This window comes from Pyrus communis, chromosome 12 (assembly GCF_041283825.1).
Source record: "Pyrus communis isolate YQ-2024b chromosome 12, ASM4128382v1, whole genome shotgun sequence".
NCBI classification, from domain to species: Eukaryota; Viridiplantae; Streptophyta; class Magnoliopsida; order Rosales; family Rosaceae; genus Pyrus; species Pyrus communis.
In genome coordinates, this window is record NC_142576.1 from 22376936 (window position 1) to 22384975 (window position 8040).

Consider the following 8040-nt stretch of genomic DNA (forward strand, 5'->3'; position numbering starts at 1 on the left):
TACGGTTTGAAGCAATCCGGAAGAATGTGGTATAACCTTCTAAGTGAGTATTTGACTAGTTAGGAATATGTGAACAATGAACTATGCCCTTGCATGTTCATTAAGAAGTCACATTTCGATTTTACGATTGTTGCAACGTATGTCGATGACATGAACCTCATCGGAACTTTTAAAGAGCTCGAGAGAACTGCAGAGCACCTAAGGTCAAAATTTGAGATGAAAGATCTAGGAAAGACTCAATACTATCTCAGCCTCGAGATAGAGCATCGTTTGGATGGAATCTTAGTACATCAATCGAACTACACCCAGAATGTGTTACGCTGCTTTAATGAGGATAAAATAAAGCCTTCGAGTACTCCTATGGTCGTTCAATTACTAGATGCAAGACAAGATCCCTTTTGTCCGAATGAAGATGATGAAGATATTTTGAAGCCCGAAGTTCCTTATCTAAGTGCGATAAACACTTTATTGTACTTAGATCAATACACTAAACCCGATATCTCCCTTGCTGTTAATCTTTTGTCAAGATACAGTAATGCACCAACACGCAGACACTGGACTAGTATTAAAAACATTTTCTGTTACCTTAATGGTACTACGAATCTGGGACTATTCTATCATTACAGATCCTCGAGTGATGCTGCACCCCTATCTCGAGTTGATTCTCGCCTTGTTAGTTATGCCGACGCATGTTATTTATATGACTTGCACAAGGCGTGCTCTCAAACAGGTTATGTCTTTACCGTTAGAGGCACCACAATATCTTAGAGGTCAACTAAACAGACCTTAATTGCCACTTCGTCTAACCATGCTAAAATTCTTGCCTTACACATAGCTACTTGGGAATGCTTCTAGTTGAGAACAGTTGTGGGTCATATCTGAAGCTCTTACGATCATTACCCCCTCGTTGACGTCCCAATGATGATCTATGAAGATAATGCAGCATGCATCGAACAACTCAAGAAGGGTTACATTAAAGGAGACAACATCAACCACAATGTGCCGGAATTCTTCTTCTCATATCAACAACAAGAGCAACGAAAGATTGAAGTCACGCAAATCCGTTCACAAGACAACTTGGCCAACCTCTTCAACAAATCACTACCGAAGGTGACGTTTTAGAAGGTTGTTTAAGGAATAGGTATGCGTAAACTTTCTGAGTTATAACATTGTTAGTTCTCTTTGGATTTATGTCGAACTCAGGGGGAGTATCCTGAAGTATACTTGTAACATCCCACATAGCCCTGGGGTATGGATCATGTAAGCCTTATATATATATTCTCATCTCTACCTAGCACAAGACATTTTGGGAGCTCACTGGTTTCGGGTTCCATAAAAACTCCGAAGTTTAGCGAGTTTGCCCGCGAGAGCACTCCCATGATGGGTGACCCACTGGGAAATTCTCTTGTAAGTTCCCAGAAACAAAACCGTGAAGGTGTGGTCGGGGCCCAAAGTGAACAATATCGTGCTACGGTGGAGTCGAACCTGGGATGTGGTGGGGGCCCGGGCTGGGATGTAAGAATACTTGCTTGATCTTAATGTACTCTTTTTCCCTATGATTAGGAGCATATTTTCCTTTGGGTTTTTGTTACCTAACGAGGTTTTGACGAGGCACCGTTGATTATATCCCTGATGACGTCCGGTAGACGTTTCATTTGACTTTGCATTCTCTCACGCATTTTTCCTTAGACTATGGTTTTGTCCCTACTTGGTTGTTACCATAGCCATTGGGTTTTTTTTTGAGACTTAGTTCCATTCACAAGTTCCTACTTTACTTTGAGATTAGCATGTTCCCAGAATCAATGCTGACGAGTCGACTTCCTCAACTCTACATGACGCTGAATCTACTTGAGTATTTGCATACTCAAGGGGGAGTGTTATAAACATTGTATTTAAGTGTGATTCTGTAAATCCTAGATTAGATTTGATACTAGTTATTCTTCCCTATTAGGACTTGTATTCCTTGGAGGAGAATGATTCTTTCCTCCCTTATGACTATAAATAAACACAATACGTAGGGTAAATAACACATCCTCTGCACAACCCTACAAAGACATCTCTCTCCCTACTCTCTTTGTTGCCGCGACTCCCTCCTTCCTCGTCAGATTAAAATGAGCCACAACACATGAATAATTATACCCACCTTAATGTTATCACTAATTTAATTAAATGAAGAACAATAAAATTATGATTTTAATAATACATTCCAAAATCGGGGAGCTCTCACCACTTGCAAATTGGCCCCTCTATCACAAAGATGAATCTTCAACCTCGAATTATATAAAGTTGTACAAGATTCTTTGAAGGATATTTACCTTTAATTAACCATCATGCAGGAGATGTAATCGCCCATTACTTGGGAAGGACAAAGATTAAGAAACGTTAATCCACTTGCTTGGTGGCAATCCCATTTCGTCCACCCTAGCGATAATACTTTTTAGTAATTATTATTTGAACAATACTTGACTACTCAAATATGAGTAGGAATTCATACTCAGAACTCTTAGTGTTTTAATTACAGAGCTTTGTGCTTATGATTAGAACCATTCATACTATGAATCACACTGTAAAGATCATCTATGCAAAACATAAATTAAAACTAAGGTCGTTTAGTTAATCTATTGTAGCAAATACATAGATGGTTTGTAATGCTTTTACCAATACCGTTCATTTGTTTTTAAACAGTTTTATGACTAAACGATCTTAGCTTTAATTGATTTTTTGCAGAGGCAATATTTATAGGGTGATTTATAATATGAATATTTCTGATTATAAACACGAAGTTTTATAAATAGACAACGAACAATTTTGAAAAATAAGTTTTATAAATAGACAATGAACAATTTTAAAAAATTTTGAGTAGAAGTTCCTACTCATCTTTAAATAGTCAAATATTGTTGTCATTATTTAGGTAAAAGTGAAGAAAAGCATAATATTTTTTTTTTGGCTTAATTAGTTAACTCCCTTTCCTGGTGAAGTGAATTTGCATACCGCGTAATAGGTCTTTACCGATAAGGGGAAAACAATCCTCCTAAAGACCCAAAAATACGACGCAAAGTGAAAATAATTACATAAATAATAAACATAGCCAATCCAATTTTAAGATGCCGATGAACACCATAAGTATACATAGTAAAATCTTGCATGCGTTTTCAACCAAAAAAATTCCTGCATGCAGTCACGTAAACACCATACACCTGTAAAAATCTCTTTTATATTTTTATTACATATGTAGATGTGAAAAGATCAAAACACAAACACAGTGGATCAAATCCAAGCAAAAATAATTGTATTCACACCAATTATATTGTATTATTGGCACTCCGTCCGATTACGCCATGTAGATAAATGAGAGCTAGTAGCATGCCACTTAACTACTTAGAAAAGCAAAAGCAAACTAAAAAGCGCAAAATATGTGGAAATCGATCTGTATATTTGGTCGGTAATTAATTTATGATATTTATGATTTTATTCACTCTTTACATAAAAGTGGTGCATGTCATTCAACAAATTTCATATCATACTTTTGGTTAAAAAAATTATATCGTACTTTTTAAAACGATAACTGATATATAGTAGAGTAATTCTAATTGCCTAGTCTTTTATTAGTTTATCTGTTGTCGTTTTATAAAATATGATACAAAATTTACATGAATAATATCATTCATGTAGAATTTTTTTAATAAAAAATATGAATCACTTTTTCTAATTATATTAGAAAGAATCGAATTTTGAATCTATTTAATTTCCACCTAACTATCTCACCATAAAGCGTACCCTAGACCTAATATTACCTATCTAGCTAGGTCAAGGTTCTTCTTCCATGAATCTCTCTATATGGCCATCACTTTCTTTTATGCTATTCCTTATAATAGGTTTTCATTATTTTCTTATCGTTTTCGATGCTCTCTGCTACCTTATCTTAACAATAAAAATTACCACCACGTAGAGCTAGCTGGCTCGACCTCTTTGTTATTGAAGCTAATCTTTTTCTGTTAGGACTTGGATTATGAATTCTAATTCACGCTTGTACAAACAAAAACACAAAGAATATGGTGTACGTGTCCACTTGATCAGCGTATTGTGGATCGATCCAAGAAAGCAAAACCTTTAGACGTTGACAACGAAATAAAGCTCTCTAGTTCTCTCTCCATCTCTCCTGATCACATGAATCCAAAAGGCCATGCCAGTGCTGGTGGTATAGTCTGCTAGCTAGGGTTGAAAGATTAAAAGAAAGTTCAAAAGCTTGGTTTGTGATTAAGTGGATTGCAAACCTAACAGGCACAAAATAAAGATCAGTCCACCTTTTGTACGTGTTCCTCCAGCAGATTTCCCAGTTGGCGGCTCGTCGTCCGCCATCGTGGAGTCATTTTTGGGTGCTCCATATATATAATGGACACGGTTCACAGTTCACAGTTCACAACCCATAGTGTCTTGAGTGGTGGAAGCTTTCTCAATCCAACATCAAACAGGGAGAAAGCTGAAAGAGATAGACAAAAAGTCACAAAGGTTTGTTCGTTAATTAGGAGTATATATAATTGTTTGAGTCATGAAGCCATGCGTTGATCACAAAGCAAAGTATTATTTCGCCTTTTACACTAAAGAATATCGTGTTCTTATGGTTTTAAGTGGCATACGTTCATTTTTGAAGGGACGTATCTCTGTCGGTGCCTTTAGAAAAAAAGCTAATAAAAAAAATAAAAATAATTGTTTGAGTGAGTAGCTTGTCTCTTTCGTAACTTTGTTATATATTAACCATGCACCTCTATCAACGTACGTACTACTTGGCTAACGATATTCTTGAATAATTGAGGAGAGAAGCTAGCTAAGACCAGAGACAGCCAGCTAGGCATCTGCTTTGAGAAACTGAAAGTATGGGCATGGCAGAGGAGACTAGATGTAAAGTGATTTTCCTGTTTGGTTCACAACAATGGTTGGATTAGTACTTCATATAGGTATGCACGCATGCTTCTTGAAAAAGAAACATTATAACTTGTATTCTGTGCTGACGCTGAATTTTGCCATTTTAAAGATACTATTTAGGTGGGAGGACTTGAATGCGTATACTAGTACCCTTTGCCAAGTTGTCATTTTTTATACAAGCTATATCGAGGGAAGAACAGAATGTAAGATTTCAAAGTAAATCGATGAATACTTTGAACTACTTGAGCTATAAATCTCTTGTACCATATTAATAACGAATACTACATCCAAATTTTTTTAACTAGAAATATAAATAAATAAATGAATCAAGAAAAATAAGATTAATACTTTCCTCTCATGAGATCAGCAACCGTACAATACCTTACAATATTTAAAAGCTAGCACTACTGTCATGGTGAACTACTCAAACAATACTTGATAATTGACATATATGTTGTTGGGCCATTAGTAATATACAATTGATATGTCATGAAGCCATTAGTAATAGATAATTGAATTGGTATTTTTAGTGGAAGTTGTACGTATCCAGAGCTTGGTTACCAATGAGCAAAACAATACTGTAATCTAGGGTTTCTGAAGTAAGAAATTGAAGAACTCAGAAGAACTTGAAGAAAGAAATGAAAACGCAGAAATGGAACCTTTCAATTACTGTTCACTTTAACGAAAAATCACATTTTTACACTAAAAAGTCAATCCTGGTACTATTCACTTTACCCTTTATTTTGTTCTTATCATTAGAACTGAAAATTTTCAAACTCTGTTAATTAGTTTTCCTTTCAATTAACCGACTAAAGTCATTTCCACATCAGCTATATATAACTATCCAATCTTCGTTTATCAACTAAGCTATTACATGCTTACAATTAAACAACCAACACACAAATGACAAGTATACAAATACACAAATGACAAGTGACATCATCCAGCATCATCTATGTTATTAGCTCCAGCTCATTAGAAGCGAAATTAAACATATTATTAACGTTAATTAAACCTGGAACTAGGTAGTTAGTGTCTGTTGAAGTGTAGCTGTTCTTTGAGACCTTATGAAAACTTGAATTGATAGGTTGCTCCCTGCCCTATCAACCATCCTCTCCAGCCCTCCAAATAAACAAATAAGTTGCTCACTCATTGTCATCGTTGAACTAAATTTCTTGAAGCAACCAAATAAACTTTAGGTACGTCTCGGTGTTTGTCGGGGTTTTGTAATCTAGCTATATGTGTTGTTGTTTTAGTTTCCTTGTAAAAAGTAGGGTAAAGTACAAAAAACTACCTTAATTATGGGTCTAACGATACTTTCATACCTCATCTTTTAAAATTGACAATGTCATACCTCATCTTACGAATTTGTGATAATATCATACCTTCTGTCAGTTTGTCTGTCATCTATTCCGTTAAGTAGTGACGTGGCTTAAAAAATTAATAAAATATTAAAAAATTAATTAAATATTAAAACTAGGGTAAAGTACAAAAAAACTACCTCAACTATGGGTCAAATGACACTTTCATACCTCATCTTTTAAAATTGACAATGTCATATCTCATCTTACGAATTTGTGACAATGTCATACCTTCCGTCAGTTTGTCTATCATCTATTCTGTTAAGTAGTGATGTGGCTTAAAAAAATTAATAAAATATTAAAAAATCAATTAAATATTAAAAACTAAAATTATAAAATCATTTAACAATTTTTTTTTACATAGGGACCCACCCCTTATCCCCCTCACCTTTCTTCCCTTTTCCCGTTTTCCCCCACCCCAAACCCATATCCCATCCCCACCTGCTCCCGTCTTCCCCTAACCCACCCCCCAAACTCATCACCCTCAACCTTCTTCCCCACCTGTCTCCCCTGAACTCATCACCCTCACCCTTCTTTCCCATTTCAGTCCCCAATTTTTAATTTACTCAAACAAATCAAATCCCAATTGGAATTTCGCAAATTGGGTGTGCTCTGTTGCTACCCCTTTGACACCTCTGCCTTGTGCATCCATCCTTTTCTTTCTCCCCTGTTCAAATCCCAATTGGAATTTCACAAGCTGGGTGTGCGTCGTGACGGCGTGCTCATGCGTCCATGGATTGCTGCATCGCAGTAGAGGAATTAGAGCGGGAAATACGCCGGACTCGCCGATCAAGGCGCGATTATTAACCCGATTCTTCGCTAAAAGCCTGAGCTTGGCCGATGCAGATTGCTTCACGACAAACGACGGTGATTGGAGGCCGTCAACGCAGATCTTGATCGTCGGCTGAAGATCCTTCGACGAAATGCTCTCGATGATCTCGGTTGAGAAGTTCTCCTTCTGCAAAAACCCCTGGCATGGTTCCAGTTCTGGTGCAGCTTCAGATAATTTAGAGGTCAGCGCGTTTCTGGCGACGGCAAGCTTGCAAGCCGTTTTAATTCTCTCGATATGTCGTTGCTGCAGGCGGAGAAATCACTGAAGGCTTGAGATAGCTAGAGGTACTTCTCGTTGGAAGACGCAGACTTACTGGCGGAGCTGTGGGTGCGGAGGGCGAGCTCGTCGAGGAGCATGTTGACAACCGAATCGGTCAGGTTCTCGGAGACGAAAAGCTCTCGGCGTGGGTGCAAATGACGAGGTTGTGAAGTTTAGGGCTTGGAGCTTGTGGACAATGGCAGAGCCAACGAGGCTGATGTTACAACGTGAAAGGGAGAAAGGGGAAAGAGAGAGGGGAGGGATGGTGGTTCTAGGCACGGCGAGGGAGAGCGAAGTGGGGATGGGATCTAGGTTTGGGGTGGGGAAAACAGGAGGAGGGAAGAAAGGTGAGGGGGATAAGGGGTGGGTCCCCAGGTAAAAAAAAAAATGTTAAATGATTTTATAATTTTAGTTTTTAATATTTAATTAATTTTTTTAAGCCACGTCACTACTTAACGGAATAGATGACAGACAAACTGACGGAAGGTATGACATTGTCACAAATTCGTAAGATGAGGTATGACATTGTCAATTTTAAAAGATGAGGTATGAAAGTGTCGTTCGACCTATAGTTGAGGTAGTTTTTTGTACTTTACCCAAAAAAATTGTTAAATGATTTTATAATTTTAGTTTTTAATATTTAATTAATTTTTTAAGCCTCACTAC

The 8040-nt window shown here is 37.1% G+C and overlaps 1 non-coding gene across 1 annotated transcript; it reads left to right on the forward strand.

The window, feature by feature from the left end:
- Positions 1–4553: 4553 nt before the first annotated feature.
- Positions 4554–4673, forward strand: LOC137746347 (U5 spliceosomal RNA). Its single transcript, XR_011069819.2, has one exon. It is a non-coding gene; the product is annotated as a U5 spliceosomal RNA (small nuclear RNA).
- The last annotated feature ends 3367 nt before the right edge of the window (positions 4674–8040 follow it).